This window comes from Martes martes (genome assembly GCF_963455335.1).
Source record: "Martes martes genome assembly, chromosome: 6".
Taxonomy (NCBI): domain Eukaryota; kingdom Metazoa; phylum Chordata; class Mammalia; order Carnivora; family Mustelidae; genus Martes; species Martes martes.
This window is the reverse complement of record NC_137893.1, coordinates 10,723,263-10,741,334: the sequence shown is the minus strand read 5'-3', so window position 1 is coordinate 10,741,334 and position 18,072 is coordinate 10,723,263.

Sequence of the window (18,072 nt, the reverse complement as noted above, 5' to 3'; positions counted from 1 at the left end):
GAGGCTCTTACTGCTAGGATAAATGAGCCAGAAGAGAGAATTAGTGATATAGAAGACCAAACGACGGAGAATAAAGAAGTTGAGCAAAAGACAGACAAACAACTACTGGACCATGAGGGGAGAATTCGAGAGATAAGTGATACCATAAGATGAAACATATTAGAATTATTGGGATCCCAGAATAAGAAGAAAGAGAGAGGGGGCAGAAGGTATAATGGAGCAAATTACATAGAGAATTTCCCTAATTTAACGAAGGGAACAAGCATCAAAATCCAGGAGGCATGGAGAATCCCCCTCAAAATCAATAAAAATAGGTTCACACCCTGTCATCTAATAGTAAAACTTACAAGTTTTAGTGTCAAAGAGAAAATCCTGAAAGCAGCTCAAGACAAGAAGTCCATAACATACAATGGTAGAAATATTAGATTGGCAGCAGACCTATCCACAGAGACCTGGCAGGCCAGAAAGGACTGGCATGATATATGCAGAGCACTAAACAAGAAAGATATGTAGCCAAGAATACTATCTCCAGCTAGGCTATCATTGAAAATAGAAGGAGAGATAAAGAGCTTCCAGGACAAACAAAAGCTGAAAGAATTTGCAAACACCAAACCAGCCCTATAGGAAATATTGAAATATTGAAAGGGGTCCTCTAAGTAAAGAGAGAGCCTAAAAGTAACAGACAAGAAAGGAACAGAGACAATATACAGTACAGGCAATATGATGGCACTAAATTCATAACTTTTGATAATACCCTGAATGTAAATGGCTAAATGCCCCTATCAAAAGACGCAGGGTATCAGAATGGATAAAAAACAAGACCCACTGATATGCTGTCTATAAGAAACTCATTTTAGACCCAAAAACATCTCCAGATTTAAAGTGAGGGAGTGGAAAACAATTTATCATGCTAATGGACATCAAAAGAAAGCTGGCGTAGCAATCCTTATATCAGATAAATCAGATAAATTAGATTTTAATGCAAAGACCATAATAAGAGATGAGGAAGGACACTATATCATACTTAAAGGGTCTGTCCAACAAGAATATGTAACAATTTTAAATATCTATGCCCCTAACATGGGAGCAACCAATTATATAAACCAATTAATAGTAAAATCAAAGAAACACATCAACAATAATACAATAATAGTAGGGGACTTTAACACCCCCCCTTACAGAAATGGACAAATCATCTAAGCAAGTGACCAGCAAGGAAATAAAGGTTTTAAATGACACACTGGACCAAGTGGACATCACAGATATATTTAAAACATTCCATCCTAAAACAACAAGATACACATTCTTCTCTAGTACGAATGGAACATTCTCCAGAAAAGATCACATCCTGGGCCACAAATCAAGTCTCAACTAGTACCAAAAGACTGGGATCATTCCCTGCATATTTTCAGATCACAATGCTCTGAAACTAGAACTCAATCACAAGAGGAAAGTTGGAAAGAACCCAAATACATGGAGACTAAAGAGCATCCTGCTAAAGAATGAATGGGTCAACCAGGAAATTAAAGAAGAATTTTTAAAATTCATGGAAACAAATGAAAATGAAAACACAACTGTTCAAAATCTTTGAGACACAGCAAAGGTGTCCTGAGAGAAAAGTATATAGCAATTCAAAATCTTTGAGACACAGCAAAGGTGTCCTGAGAGAAAAGTATATAGCAATATAAACAAGAAAGATCTCAAATACACAACCTAACCCTACACCTAAAGGAGCTGGAGAAAGAACATCAAAGAAAGCCTAAACCCAACAGGAGAAGAGAAATAATAAAGATCAGAGCAGAAATCAATGAAATAGAAACCAAAAGATCAGCAGAACAAATCAACGAAAACTAGGAGCTGGTTCTTTGAAAGAATTAATAAGATTGATAAACCCCTGGCCAGACTTATCAAAAAGAAAAGAGAAAGGACCCAAATTAATAAAATCATGAATGAAAGAGGAGAGAGCACCACCAACACCAAAGACATACAAACAATTATAAGAACATATTATGAGCAACTATACACCAGCAAATTTGACAATCTGGAAGAAATGGGTGCATTCCTAGAGACATATAAACTACCACAACTGAACCAGGAAGAAATAGAAAACCTGAACAGACACATAATCAGTGAGGAGATTGAAGCAGTCATAAAAAATCTCCCAACAAACAAGAGCCCAGGGCCAGCTTCCCAGGGGAATTCTACCAAACATTTAAAGAAGAATTAATACCTAGTCTCCTGAAACTGTTCCAAAGAAACAGAAATGGAAGAAAAACTTCCAAACTCATTTTATGAGGCCAGAATTACCTTGATCCCAAAACCAGACAAAGACCCCATCAAAAAGGACAATTACAGACCAATATCCTTGATGAACACAGATGCAAAAATTCTCACCAAAATACTAGCCAATAAGATCCAACAGTACATTAAAAGGATTATTCACCACAACTAAGTGGATTTATTCCTGGATTTATTCCTGTATCAATCAATGTGATACAATTCATTAATAAAAGAAAGAACAAGAACCATATGATACTCTCGATAGGTGCTAAAAATAACATTTGACAAAGTACAGCATCCTTTCTTGATCAAAACTTTTTAAAGTGTAGGGATAGATGGTACATACCTCAATATCATCAAAGCCATCTATGGAAAACCCACAACAAATATCATTCTCAATGGGGAAAAACTGAGAGCTTTCCCCCTAACGTCAGGAACATGGCAACGATGTCCACTATCGCCACTGCTATTCAACATAGTACTAAAAGTCCTAGCCTTGGCAATCAGACAACAAAAAGAAATAAAAGGCATCTGAATCAGCAAAGAAGTCAAACTCTCACTCTTTGCAGATGATGTGATACTTTACGTGGAAAACCCAAAAGACTCCACTCCATTCAGGAATTCAGAAATTATCAGGATATAAAATCAATGTACAGAAATCATTGCATTTCTATACACCAACAGCAAGACAGAAGAAAGAGAAATTAAGGAGTCGATCCCATTTACAATTGCACCCAAAACCATAAGATACCTAGGAGTAAACCTACCCAAAGAGGCAAAGAATCTATACTCAGAAAACTATGAAGTATTCATGAAAGAAATTGAGGAAGACACAAAGAAATGGAAAAATGTTCCATGCTCATGGATTGGAAGAACAAATATTGTTCTATGCTACCTAAAGCAATCTACACATTTAACACAATTTCTATCAAAATACCATCAATTTTTTTCAAAGAAATGGAACAAATAATCCTAAAATTTATATGGAACCAGAAAAGACCCTGCATAGCCAGAGGAATGTTGAAAAAGAAAACCAAAGTTGGCGGCATCACAACTCCAGACTTCAAGCTCTATTACAAAGCTGTCATCATCAAGACAGTATGACACGGGCACAAAAACAGACACATAGTTCAGTGGAACAGAATAGAGAGCCCAGAAATGGACCCTCAACTCTATGGTCAACTAATCTTCAACAAAGCAGGAAAGAATGTGCAATAGAAAAAAGAGTCTCTTCAACAAATGGTGTTGGGAAAATTGGATAGCCACATGCAGAAGAATGAAACTGTACCCTTTCCTTACACCACACACAAAAATAGACTCAAAATGGATGAAAGACCTCAATGTGAGACAGGAATCCATCAAAATCCTTGAGGAAAACACAGGCAGCAACCTCTTTGACCTCAGCCACAGCAATTACTTCTTAGAAACATCACCAAAAGCAACTGAAGCAAGGGAAAAAATGAACTACTGGGACTTCATCAAGATCAAAATCTTTTGCACAGCAAAGGAAACAGTCAATAAAACCAAAAGACAACTAACAGAATAGAAGAAGATATTCACAAATGACATATCAGATAAAGGGCTAGTATCCAAAATCTATAAAGAACTTATCAAACTTGACACTCAAAGAACAAATAATCCAATCAAGAAATGGGCAGAAGACATGAACAGACATTTCTGCAAAGAAGACATCCAGATGGCCAACAGACACAGGAAAACATGCTCAACATCACTCAACATCAGGGTAATACAAATCAAAACCACAGTGAGATACTACCTTACACCAGTCAGAATGACTAAAATTAACAAGTCAGGAAATGACAGATGCTGGCGAGGATGCAGAGAAAGGGGAACCCTCCTGCACTGTTGGTGGGAATGCAAGCTGATGCAACCACTCTGGAAAACAGCAGGGAGATTCCTCAAAAAGTTGAAAATAGAGCTACCCTGCAACCCAGCAATCGCACTACTGGATATTCACCCTAAAGATACAAATGCAGTGATCCAAAAGGGCATGTGCACCTGAATGTTTATAGCAGCAATGTTCACAACAGCCAAACTATGGAAAGAAACTAGATGTCCATCAACAGATGAATGGATAAAGAAGTGGTGTATATATATACAATGGAATAGTATGCAGCCATCAAAAGAAATGAAATCTTGCCATTTGCAATGACGTGGATGGAACTAGAGGGTGTTATGCTGAGCGAAATAAGTCAATCAGAGAAAGACAACTATCATATGATCTTTCTGATATGAGGAATTTGAGAGGCAGGGCACAGGGAGGAGTCATGGGGGTAGGGAGGGAAAAAAATGACACAAGATGGGATTGAGAGGGAGACAAACCATAAGAGACTCTTAATTTCATGAAGCCAACTGAGGGTTGCTGGGAAATGGGGGGGTAGGGAGAGGGTGGTTGGTTTGTGGACATTGGGGAGGGTATGTGCTATGGTGAGTGCTATGAAATGTGTAAGCCTGAAGATTCACAGACCTGTACCCCTGGGGCAAATAATACATTGTATGTTAATTAAAAAAAAAAATTTAAATCCCTTACCAGGACTGGAGCTGTACTATGTATCATTCTTGGTTTCTGTTTTAAGAAATTCAGTAAACTGGGATGCCTGGGTGGCTCAGTGAGTTAAGTGTCTGCCTTCACCTCAGGTCATGATCCCAGGATCCCGGGATCCTAGAGCCCCCAGTCAGGCTCCTTGCTCAGGAGGGAGCCTGCTTCTCCCTCTACCTGAAGCTCTCTCTGCTTGTGCTCACCCTCTCTCTGACAAAAAATAAATGAATGAATGAATGAATGAAAGAAAGAAAGAAAGAAAGAAAGAAAGAAAAAAAGAAAAGAAAGAGAAAAGAAAGAAATTCTATACACTGGAAAAGGGGGAAAGAGGAGCCCTCCCTTCTCCTTCCAGGCAAAGGACTAAATCTTTTGCATTTTGCACGCCCTTTACAGGGCTCAGCACTCCCAAAGTGTTCATCGTGTGATAAACTCTGGGCGTTTCTGAAAATATGGACAGACCATAGACATCTCAGGCATTATGCTAAGCTAAAGATACTGCAGCCTCTTCACTGTCAAAGATCAATTATAATCTATTAGTTCAACAATTTTCATCCCATCAAAATTAAAAAATAAAAGGATTTTACATGACTAATGAGCTACTCTGCTCCACGGACTCATAATCTGCATTTTAAAGTATCTATATTCGCAAGCACAGGGTGAACCGAACCTCATTGGTGTTATTGTTTCTGACTTTCTAGTAATTAATGGGAATTTCTCAAATTGTCTGAATCGCTATTTAAATGATTTATATAATGGACCTTCAGAGTTGCTGTTACAATCTATCACATTGTAATGAAGTAACTTAGGTGTGTTTATTACCAATTTATAGCGAAAATGGCAGGCTGGAGGTTATAAAACTTTTTTTCCTCCTGGTTTCCTTACTGTTCTACCATTCTGTGATTGGAATAAATAGGACATACCTTAACCCATGAGACATTTGCAGTTTGAAGCCATAGATATTTTATTTGGGGCGCTGGCCAGTCCCTTGTGATTTATGACATTATTTCATTACAAATTGCTGTAAGGACAACCATCGCTCACCCACGAGGTGTTGTGCATTTACTCATAAATTTTCAGGAATGAGACAGTGTATGTGCCAGGAATGATAGAATACTGTTTACTTTTCCCTCCTCTGACTCTTAAAACAAAAGGATGTTTTAGGAAATGGGGTTTAGGAGTCCAGCCTGAGAAAGAGGGACTAGTCCACACTAGCATGTGCATATCTTGGGTGTAAGGCAAAGCAGAGACATCCACTATCTCTGCCAAAGTTTAAATAAAAGAAGAGGAACAATATTCGTACTATCTCTGCATTAGTACAATCAGAAATCTATAGTAATAGAGCAGAGTTCCTGCAGAAATATAAATCCTCTAGGGTTAAGACAAAGCCTTATTCAAATTTGGGATTCCCTAAGTCAATTGAGTTTAGCGCTTGGCAAAAGGTAGTTGTTCAATAAACTTGAAATTTGAGTTAATCTCTACAAGAGTTTAAATTGTGAAATAAATATTTGACAAATAAGAAATCTTTTTTTGAAGGGTACATACAAGAAGGAGGTCTTGTGCAATTGTGAGATATTTGTAACACGATTTGAGGTTTTGAGCATAATGCCATCTTGCATTCTGGATCTTTTAATTATCTTTCACATTTCTCAAATATTGCAAAAACGCAAAATGATGATTTTTCATCTGACTCGTTTTGAGAGACTGTAAAGAAATAACCTTCTTAAAAAGAAAGAATGCTAGGTAATGATTAACAAATACAAGTATTTCTTAATACAGTAAACTCAAATGTATGACATATGGATTCTCCTAAATTCTCGTGCATTAAAAATTTTAATAAAAAATGTTTCAAGATAGAATGATTGAGTTTTTCTAGTTGGTTATGTTACACAGAGATTCATGCAGGAATGTGAGACCCTCAAAGCATTTTGTTCCATTTAAGCATTAAATTTTTTACAATATATTCTTTCTTTTTGGGTTCATTTGTTGTCTTCCATCCAAAATATTTTACAAGTTTGTTTATCAGGACATCAAATTAAAACTCTTCTTTATCTTTGCATGTCTGAAAATGTCATTTTTTCCTTAATACATTTACCAAGAATAATTTGCATATAACAAACTCCTTTCATTTAGATGAGTTTCACTGAATGTAAATGCTCATAACACCACCACTATAGTCAAGACACAGGGGTGCCTGGGTGACTCAGTCAGGTAAGCATCGATTGATGTGTCCCTCAATTGATATGTGGATAAAGAAGATGTGATATATATATATATATATAATGAAATACTAGTCACCCATAAAAAAGTATGAAATCTTGCCATTTGCCACAACAGGGATGGAGCTAAGAGTATAAAGCTAATTGAAATAAGTCAATGAGAAAGACAAATACCATATGATCTCACTCATACGTGGAATTTAAGAAACTGAAACAAACAAGCATAGGGGGAAAAAGAGAGAGAGAGGCAAACCAAGAAACAGACTCTTAACTACCAGAACACACCGATGGTTACGGGAGGTGGGGGGGCGATGGGTGAAACAGGTGATGGGGATGAAGGAGTACACTTGCTGGGATGAGCACTGGGTGATGTACAGTGTTCAACCACTCTATTATGCTGCATGTTAACCAATTTAAATAAAATTTTTTTTAAAAAATTTAATTTTAAAACAATGTAAAAATAAAGGCACCTGGGTGGCTCAGTCAATTGACCATGGCTCTTGATTGCAGCTAAGGTCATGGTCTCAGGGGTATGAGACAGAGCCCCACATCAGGCTCCATGCTGGGCTTAAGATTCTGTCTGTCCCCCTGCCCCTCCCACCCCACCCTCCCCTCTCTCTCCCTCTCTAAAAAAAAAAAAAAAAAAGACACAGACATTTCCATTACCCCCCAAAAATTCATTGTGCCCCTTCACACTCCATTCCCCATGTCAACCTCATCCCTAGGCAACCACAGATCTGCTTTATGTCACTACGGAGTATTTGACAGTGCATACACTTTTGTATTTGACTTCTTTCATTCAGCAAGACATGAAAAACATGTTTTGTATATTTGAATACTTTGTTCTCTTTACTTCTATGTAATGTTCCACATGAAAAATATATTACATATTTATTATGTATCTACTCACTGATAATATTTGGGGTTATTTCCAGATTGTGGCTATTGTGATTAAATCTGTCATCAACATTTTTGTATAAACATTAATGTAGATGTATGTTTTTGTTTCTTTTGGGTAAATACATAAGAGTGGAATGCCTGGATATATGATCATGTAAGTTTATGTTTAACTTCTAAGAAACTGCCAGATTTCCGAAGTGGTTGAATCATTTTGTATTCTCAGTAGCAGTTCACAAGAGTTCTACTCACTATACGTCCTTGTCAACACTTGGTATTGTCAGTCTTTAATTTTAGCTCTTCTGTAAGTAGTCGTTTCTCACTGTGGATTTGGTGGTGGTGGTGGTGTTAGTTGGTTTCTTTTGCATTTCCTTGATGGCTACTCATACTAAGAATCTTTTCATATGTTCACTTTCCACTCATTTATCTTCTTTTGAAACATGTTTGTAAAAATAAATCTTTTTTTGTTTTGTATTGCGTTGTCTTTTTGTTATTGAATTGTAAGCATTCTTTATATATTCTGTATAGAAACCTTTTAAAGACAAATGGGTAGCAAATATCTTCCTTCTGTTCTCTAGCTTTTCTTTTTCTTAATGGCATTTTTAAAGAGCAAGAGTTCTTCATTCTTATAAAGTTCAATTTTCAATTTTTTTCTTTATATTCATGCTTATATGTGTCCTTTCTGAGAAAGTTTTGTCTTTCTTAAATTCAAAAAGATTTTTCCCTATGTTTTTTTTTTTCCCATATTCTTCCAGTTTTGTAGTGTTAGCTTTTCTATTTTGTTTTGTGTTAGGGTTTTATGTGGCTTTCCGTTTTGTTGTTGTTGTTGTTGTTGTTGTTGTTTTAGGGTTTTTTGTTTGTATTTTACACCTATTCTGAAAAGATAATTTAACTAGGAGCAGAAATCTAGTTTGGCAGTTGTTTTCTCTTAGCACTTCTAATATATTATTCCATCCTCTGGTATCTCATGTTCCTGATGAATAATCAGCTGTCAGTCTGATTGTTATTGCTTTGTATGTGATCTGTGTTTCTCTCAGATACCTTTTAATTTATATATTCTTGCCATTCTGTAGTTTCACGAACATGTATCTGGGTGTGAGGGGTTTTTCCTCTCTTTAACAATTAAGATGTCCATTTCACCCCAGGATTTGTGCCTACCTTTGGTTATAAAAAATTGGTTCCATTATTTTTTCAAATATTGCTTCTCAGCGTGCCTAGATGGCTCAGTCAGTTAAGCATCTGAATCTTGATCGCAACCCAGGTCTTGATCTCAGGGTTGTGCGTTTAAGACCTTTCATTGGGCTCCATGCTCGATGTGGAGCCTAATTAAAATATTTATATATATATATATATACATACACACATATTTTATATGTATATACACATATACTTTATAAACATATACATACACAGATGTATTTTATACACACACACACACACACACACACACATATATTGCATCCCTCCCATGATTGCTATAGTTTGCCATTTAGCAACAATTTATAATTTCCCAACTTGCCCTCTACATCCCTCTTATAATTCCTTTCATAGATCATTGTTCTTTATCTCTCAATGTTGCATTCCAGGTGCCTTGCAAATTTCTGGCCTCCATCTCACTTTCTTCTACTACTTTCACTTTCTTCTACTACTACAGTTCAATATTTCATTTATAGGGGCTGGGTTTTTACTTCAATGACTATATTTTTCATTTCCAAGATTTCTGACTCATTTTTATTTATACCCATTTTTTTGATGTAATTGCCTATTTAATTCATGTTTTGTTTGTTGTTGCTGTTTTACCATATGAAAGGTTGCAAATGTATTTATTTTAAAGTAAGTTTCAGATTCTTGTACGATTTATAGTTTCCGAGTATGAGTTCTTCCAGTTTTGTTTAAGAGTTCACACTGCGTGGGAGTTTCCTACCTAACAGCCATTCCCTTCCTGCTTCTTTGCTAATAAAACCCAGTTTTATCTCGAGTAGCAATGCCTCCAGCCAATAGATCTGACAGGTCCAAGTCGGCTGTGACTATTTGTTTCCCATGGCCACACACTCAATTTCCCAGGCTCCCCTGGAATGAAGGGAGGCCATGTGACCCAGTTCTGTCCGACAAGGTATAATGGAGAGTCCACTTGGGAGCTCTTGGGAAGGCAGGAATTACAGGATCCGGAGCTGCACCAGCCATCTTACAACCGTAAAGCAACAAACGACAAAAGTAGCAGAAAAGACAAAGAGCTTGGATCCACGATGGCATTGTTGAGCTGCAAGACCATCCTGAGATAGCTTGCCTTCAGTTCTTATTATTAAAAAAGAAAATAAGCGTCTGTATAGTGTAGGACGCAATTATTTGCTGCTAAAATCATTCCAAACCAGTAGAGTAGTTGCTTCCTCTCCCATGGTGGTGGGATGCCTCAGCCTAGCTCCCCGGAGATCTGCAGCTCAGAAGTACAGCGCCACCTGCTGGGTCTTTGTTGTTCCTGACCCCAAGCCAGGACGAACCTGGTCCACCTCCCAGTCTTGCAGGAGCCTGAGTCCACCCTCTGCCATACGTCTGAGTTGTTAAGGCTGAAACTCCACATGGGCTGGTTGAAATTCTCCCAGCTTCCAGTCACACTCCCAGCATAGGCTTCCTGACAGGCACGTCAAGTAGGACTCACCACTCACCTACCCTTGCTTCCCTCCCACTTGGAAATCCTCTATCCCAAATTTGCTCCCTCTACCCCCTCCTCAGGACTCCACACTCAGCTAACCTTACTGCTTTGGGGCTCTACTCCCCACTGGTCCTGGGAGGTTTCCCTCCTTCCCTTTAAGCACAGCTATGTCATTCTAACTTTTGTTTATAAGTCATTCCTGTATGTGTGAGACATAATTTTCCACATTTATTCACTTTGACAAGTTGCCTGAAGTCCACCCCAATGCATTTTTTAAATTATTGTATTGTTGTATTTGGGATTCTTACAAATAGGCTTATTCTTATAAAAGTTCGGAATTACAAAAACATATAAAAATAAAAATCAACATTATCCCACCACAACTGTTAACATTTTAATGTGTTTCTTTCTAGTCTTTTTTCTATGCATATTGATAAACACATTGTTTTATAAGACTGTAGTGCTAATGTAATACCCAGCATTATAACTTGCTTTTTTTCACTTACTATATTATGGGCGTTCTCTTATGTGTGTGTGTATATATATATATGTATTTGTATATAATGTTTATAAAATACATAAATACTTGTCTATTAAATATATATACATGATAATCTATATGTCTCTATATCACATAAACCATAGACATCTACCATACTTTTCTTACTCCTCTATTATGGATATTTGTTGTTTTTCATTTGTACCTACTATACATACTGTAGCATCATAAATATTTCAATATTTCCTTAGGATAAGTGCTAGAAATAGGATTACCAAGACAAAAGATATGAACATTTTTAAATATATATACACATTGCCAAAGCTCTCGCCCAACAAATGTTCATCCTCTCAAACTCTGAGTGTAATGCTGCTTTAAATTTGCCAATTTGATAGATAAAAAAGTCTCAGTGTTCTTTTAATTTACATTTCTTTGATACTCATAAGTCTGAATATTTTTCATATGTTAATTAGCCATTTGTCTTTCCTTTCAGTGCATCTTAAATAAGATTGTATTTACTTACAACTTTGCAAAAACAGTTATTTCACAAATCAAACCAAAACACCTGATTATGCATAGTAAGTGCATAAACCAGCCTCCAAAGAGTCCATGCTGGTATCTGTTTTGTAAAGGATCTCCCGCTTATGCAAGTTGAAACATCTTCTTCATTGTACTTCAGGTCCAAATTATAATTAGGCTCTGTCTTTAGGTAATCACAATCAAGGGAAAAGGAGTAGAGAGAAGATATGTATATAAACACAAGGGACCAAATTATAGATATACAGAGATAGCTGTACCTCTGCAGATATAGATGTACACAAATGAGTGTATATTTGTCTACAAATAATTCATATATAATTAACCACAGGTGTGGATGATTTTTGATCTGCAAATTTCAATTTAATTATATATTTCCATAATCTCTGGTCATGTGCAAACTTGTTTTCAAAATCTATTAAAACCCCAGTTGAGGGGTGCCTGTATGGCTCAGTCGGACTCTTAGTTTTGGCTCAGGTCATGATCTCTGGGTCATGAGATCAAGCCCCACATTGGGCCCCACACGCTCAGCGTGGAATCTGCTTTGAGATTCTTTCTCCCCCTCATCCCGCCCTCCCCACTCTCTGGAAGAAAGAAAGAATTTTTTTTTTAATGCAGTTGATATACCCATTTGAAAATTCTACCAGCCACCATTTTATCTCAAAAACTACAAGTCAGACCTAAGCTCTGTCTTCCAATGAGCTAAAGACAAGTGCCATGTGGTTAATTGTGAAGAATCATCAATTCATATTCTCAATAAAGCAACAGGCATTGAATACTGTTTATGGAAACTGAAATGCTAAAGCATTCAGGGAAGTCATTAGAGGAAATGAGTCTGATTGCAGGTTTTGAGAAGGTAGGGCGCTCTTCTGAGCAGAGGAGCAAGAAAGGCTTTATGTTCAGAAAGACAGGAGGCAGTGGTTGTATGTAAGGGTTCAGGAGACCCACAGGGTTCAAATCCCTCTCCACCGTGCTCCCAGCATGTCCTCTGCAGTAAGCACCTCATGGTCTCGCTCCAGGATTTAACAGCACACACAAAGTCATATGGTAGGGATTCATAGTTGTACCTCTCATCATTATTACAGTAGCAGTGTAAGGATCACCAGGAGGCTGGACAGCGACACTGGTGGGAAACGTGGCAGGGATGGGGTAGAGCAGGTGAATGGGGTTCATGACCATAGGAAGGCTACTGGGAGCTGGAGCCAAGCCTTGAGACCACAAAGTGGTCTTAGAGTGATGCAGGAGGCAGGTAGGTTCCTTCAAGGTTCATGGGGCATGACATGATGAAAACAATCGAGAGACTCTATCACTCTAGTGAAAACAGCATGCCCGGAAGTGTTTTACCACATAATGAAAAATCACCCGTCGCCTTGCAGGGGACTGTGACCTCACAGGAGAAACAGGACCCGAGGGCCCAGCTCCAGGTGGGGAGCCAAACTCAGCCTGCTGCAGCAGACTGCCAAGGAGCCAGGGTCAGTTTGCTAAAATATGTCTTTTATAGTGACTTATCAAAATTGAGGTATGCTGCTGAGTAGAGACAGGAAATAGCTATAGTGGGGCTGAGTGCTTAGACCCAGGCCATTACATTTCTGAATGCAGTTCTATGCTTATCACGAATAATCAGGCATTGCTGTCTTTGTCTGATTGAGGTTCTAGCTTCTCTGATGACACATGGCCTCCTGCTCTGCCAGTCACTCTGAGCTTCCCAGGGCATCCCAACATCACCATATTTCAAGACACCCAAGTCTACTAAATAATGTGCCGAGGGGAATAGTATGAGTTAAAACACCTACAGTTGTAATGCTTTTTAGAAGTCTGTGCCCCTCCCTCCAGGTAAGGAGAGAAACCCTGCTTATAAACACTCCCACCCAAGTCATAAACATGCCTCCCATTTGCCACTTTATGTGAAGGTCTTATATTAATGCAGAGTTAGGGAAAATGCTCTCCCAGCTTTTGTTGGGTTCCTATTTGAAATGATTTTTAATTCCTTTCTTTCCTGGGGTTCCTGGGTGGCACAGTCAGTTAAGTGTCCAACTCTTGGTTTCAGCTCAGGTTGTGATCTCAGAGTCGTGAGACTGAGCCCCAGGCTCAGCCGGCCGTCTTCTTGGGATCCTCTCTCCTCTGTCTGCCTCTCCCGCTTGTGAACTCTCTCTCTCTCTCTCAAAAGAAATAAATAAATCTTTAATTCCTTTCTTTCCTCTTCTAATCTACTCCTTTTTGCCATTGCACATAACTGAATTATGTAAACATTCATGCTAACAGGCCAATTTCTTTTTTTTTTTTTTTAAGCTAACAGGCCAATTTCTTAACACACTTCTTTTTCTTCCCTCAGTGGAGACCCAGAAAAATTATAACCAATGAGTGAAGATGAAAATTTGACCTAATATTTCAACCACTATTTTAAATGCATCTCTTGATCATTACCAAAATATCTCACTGAAGAATTATAACCCAAAGAATGTTATTCTTTCTTTTTTTTTTCAATTTTAATCATTTGTTCTTGTACTTTTGTTAACACAGATTAGTATAGTTGCTTCTTAAATAGGAAAGAATCATTACAGGGTCAGAGAAGGAACTAGGTGTGACCTAGGTGTGAACACAAGTTAAATATTGGAACCTTAGGTACCTGGTCTATAAGAGGACATCAATAATAGTAATACTTGTTTCTAGTAAGAAACATCTAGCATGATTTTGGCAGAACTAATATTATATATATTATCTATTATATACATAATAAGTATTCTGTAACTTTACATGAAATATGTAGTACTATATATGTTCTATAATGTAACAGAGAAAGAGAAGCTCATTGCCTAACATGCTGTAAGCATACAGTCATTACAGTCATTGTCTCCTCCCTATTTTTTCATCACTGTGACATATTTTTTTGAAATAAGAATATGAGCCTTTTCATCAGAGAGCTTTGGGAATTCATGGTCTCTCTGGGGATCACCACCCCCCTCTGATCCCCACCACAGAAGTCCCCTCTGAACCTTAAGAAATACTTACTGATGATGAGCCAGTATTTGTGATCTCATAACAGTTTTAGACAGACCTGCCTCATTCACAAAAACAAGGGCTAGAACGTGCCAAATAATGGCTGGAGGCCCCAGCAGCCCATCTCTGAATTTCATACGGACCACCCCTGAGGCACAAATTCTTTCCTGGTTGGAACCCACTCCCACTTTTTGTGATCTCTGCGCCTCCCTCAGGGATGGGCTCCAGCTCCCAGGGCAGTCAGGATCTGCTTTCGTGGTCCACTTTGGACCCACCATTTTAGCTCCACCTCATGCTTCTCCCGTGTACTGGTTCCCGTATGTCCCCTCTTCTCTCACCCTGCAGCTACAGAGGACACCCCACTCCCCTCCTGTCTCTATAGGGGAGCCAACGGACATTCAGACACTTTGGGACAGTGTTAGGTGTGGATTGGCCAAATATCACATAAGAATGACGTCCACAAAGATCGAATCCAAGAGCGTCCTGGGTGGTCTAGAACGAGGAGGGTTAGGGTCATCCTCAGGAGGGGCAAAGGGCAGGGGCAGAGCATGAAAGTGAAGTCACAGGGTGGTTCAGTGAAAAGTCAGCACCTAGGACCAAGAGTCTAGACCTGGACAAAACCAGAAAGTGTTTTCAGTCAGAGACATACATGCCTTCAGCCAAAGATCCAGACCCAGCCCAGCCCAAAGGTCTACTTTAGTCAGAGAAGAACAGGTGGTCCCAGGGAGTTCAAGTACATCCACAGGTGGAAGAGAGTATGAAAGGAGATGGCCTGGGATGAGGCAGAGGACACTCAGCCCTGCAGATGCTGGGGTCAGGACAAGAACCCGGATGCTGAGGCCCTGCCTGGGTCTCTGTTACCGGGTACAAAGCTGTCATTTGAGGACCAAGGACAGAGTGAGCCAGGTCTCCTCAAAGGCTCCTGCAGACAAAGGGACTGGTCAGAACTGAACACCAAGAGGCCAAAGCTGCACTTCCGCTTCTCGAGGGTCCGCTGCTCGAACAGGCGCCGGGCCCTGGCTCTGTGCCCTAGTCGGGGCTGACATCTGCAGGTTGTACGGGTTTCACCGACGAGTTCCCTCGGATGGAGGCCCAGCATCCACCCTGTCAGATGAAGCAAGGCTGGAAAAGCTGAGTACATGCGGCCCGAAGCCTGGGAGCCCCGAGATTTCCCCCCCAGAGCCTGCGCCTACCAGAGCAGGCGACTCTGCCAGACGCAGACGGTGCGGAAGGCTGCTGGGAAACCAGAGAAAGTTCCCAGGCCAGCGGCTGTCAGGGTGCCAGGCGAGCCCGTCTGTCAGAGCCGCAGGGATTCGGAGGTGGCCAACGCTCCAGACTTCCCGGACCGCTCCTGGGGGTCTGGACCAATCAGAAACGCGTTAGCAGCCTGGTAAGACCCAGACCAGGATCGGCGGGGAAGGGAGAAGCGGGTACTTCCGACCACCGCCAGTCTTGATGGTGGAGGGCACCGTAACAGTCAGTCGAAGGGACTGTTCTTGCTTTCCTTCCCAGAGCTGTCGACACCAGGTAAGAATGGTGCTAAATCACGTGCTTTCAGGTGCCCGTTCCCGGGCAGATCCTAATTTCTACTAGCCCACTGCCTTCTCTGTGCCCTCCACAGCAGCCAAGGGTACACGAGCTCCCGCTCAGGGCTGCTTTCTTAGTTGGCTCTTACTCTTCCCTCCTCTTGACTCCATGACCGATTGCAGCTAGATTTTTCACCTATAGATGAATGGCCACGATTTGTCCCATTACCTCCATCTCTCCGGCTTCCACTGTACCAAACTTGCATCCGGCCTCTTAACTAAAGTTAGATTTAGGGGCACCTGGGTGGCTCAGTGGGTTAAAGCCTCTGCCTTCGGCTCAGGTCATGATCTCAGGGTCCTGGGATCGAGCCCCACATGGGGCTCTCTGCTCAGCAGGGGGCCTGCTTCCTCCTCTCTCTCTGCCTGCCTCTCTGCCTACTTGTGATCTCTGCCTGTCAAGTAAATAAATAAAATCTTTAAAAAAATAAATAAATAAAGTTAGATTTAACTTGTGTCTCCGTTCTTAAGGTTTTGACAAGTTGGTTGCCCTTGCTTGAACTTCTATCTCCGCAAATACAAGGTCTATTGGAAATCTGGACTTGTCACTTTTTCCCCCTGGGCAATCAACTGTACAATCACAAGGAATGCTGGCTACGGCCATTACTGTAACTCTGGGGACCAGACGCCATATAACTCTGCTGAATTTAAAAAAAAAAAAAAAAAAGGGCAGAAGAAAAAGACTCATAAGTTAAGAAGCTGCCAGAATTTCAGGTATAGCCTTCAGGAGCCCAGTCCTGCTGAGCCACTGACATCTAAAACACTTGGGTCTTGAAAGAGACATAGAGACTATTAGCATTATCAGCAAAAGCTTTTGCGCCAACTCTGTATTTGTATTCTTCAACCCAAATTCCTTTGAAAATGAAAGTAAAAAATAAAGCGATACTCCTCATCATTTCCTCCAGACCTTGGAGTCTGTGTTAAAGAAAATCTGCTGACTCCGCTGACCTTCACGAGGGTGCCGTGGGGGCGAGGAGAGGGGGGTGCTTGCATATGGGGCGGCTAGGGGTCCTAATAGCCGCGCTTGGCCTGCACTTTCGATATTTTCTTTCAAACTCGCCTTTTTGCTGCTGCAGCTGGGCTCGTCAGCTTTCAGTACTAATGGGTTGTGATGGGGTGTCAGGGGAAGTCAACAATCAATGCTCGGGGAAAAAACAGTGGGGGTGCAGGGGCCCATCACCGCTGACATGGCCAGGAGACGAAGTACAATGGCCTTCTTTTGCAGAGAAAGAGACGACACATTCTGCGCTGTGTTTTGCTTTTAAGATCAGCGTGGATTTTTATCCTTTGATGACTGGACGGTCTGCTCGTTCCCCCTTTAAACTTGCCTATCAAAAACGTATATTCTGGTTTTTAAATAACCACTTTATGACACAGTTAAAATTTGTAATTCACACTGTGGGTCGCAGTTATTTCTTGCAGGAAGATAAAACAAGACAGGGAGATGTCTGCCGAAACAGAAGCAACGAAGACATGGTGGGAAAGGACTGCGGCCACCTCGTGAAGCAGGCCACTGTTAGGAGAAGCTCATTCTGGCCCCAGTGTTGGGGGACATGAGAATGCCGTCCCAGTAACACTCCGCGTGAGGATGCTAATGCAAAAACATTAGCACCTGATTGCAGTTTGCATCCAGGGCTAGGAAGCTCACTGGAAAGGTTTTCTACTCACAATCCAGGTGAACCCGATTATGACACCTGCATCAGAACACAGGAATAGGATTTGCGACATGGATTGTCCTGCTCAAGTCACAGAGCCCACCGGCCATGGGGGAGGTGACCTAATCAACAAACAATTGCAGCATCACCCATGAGAGCAAAGAATTTGCTAAATGAGAGTTCACTGGACCTATTTTC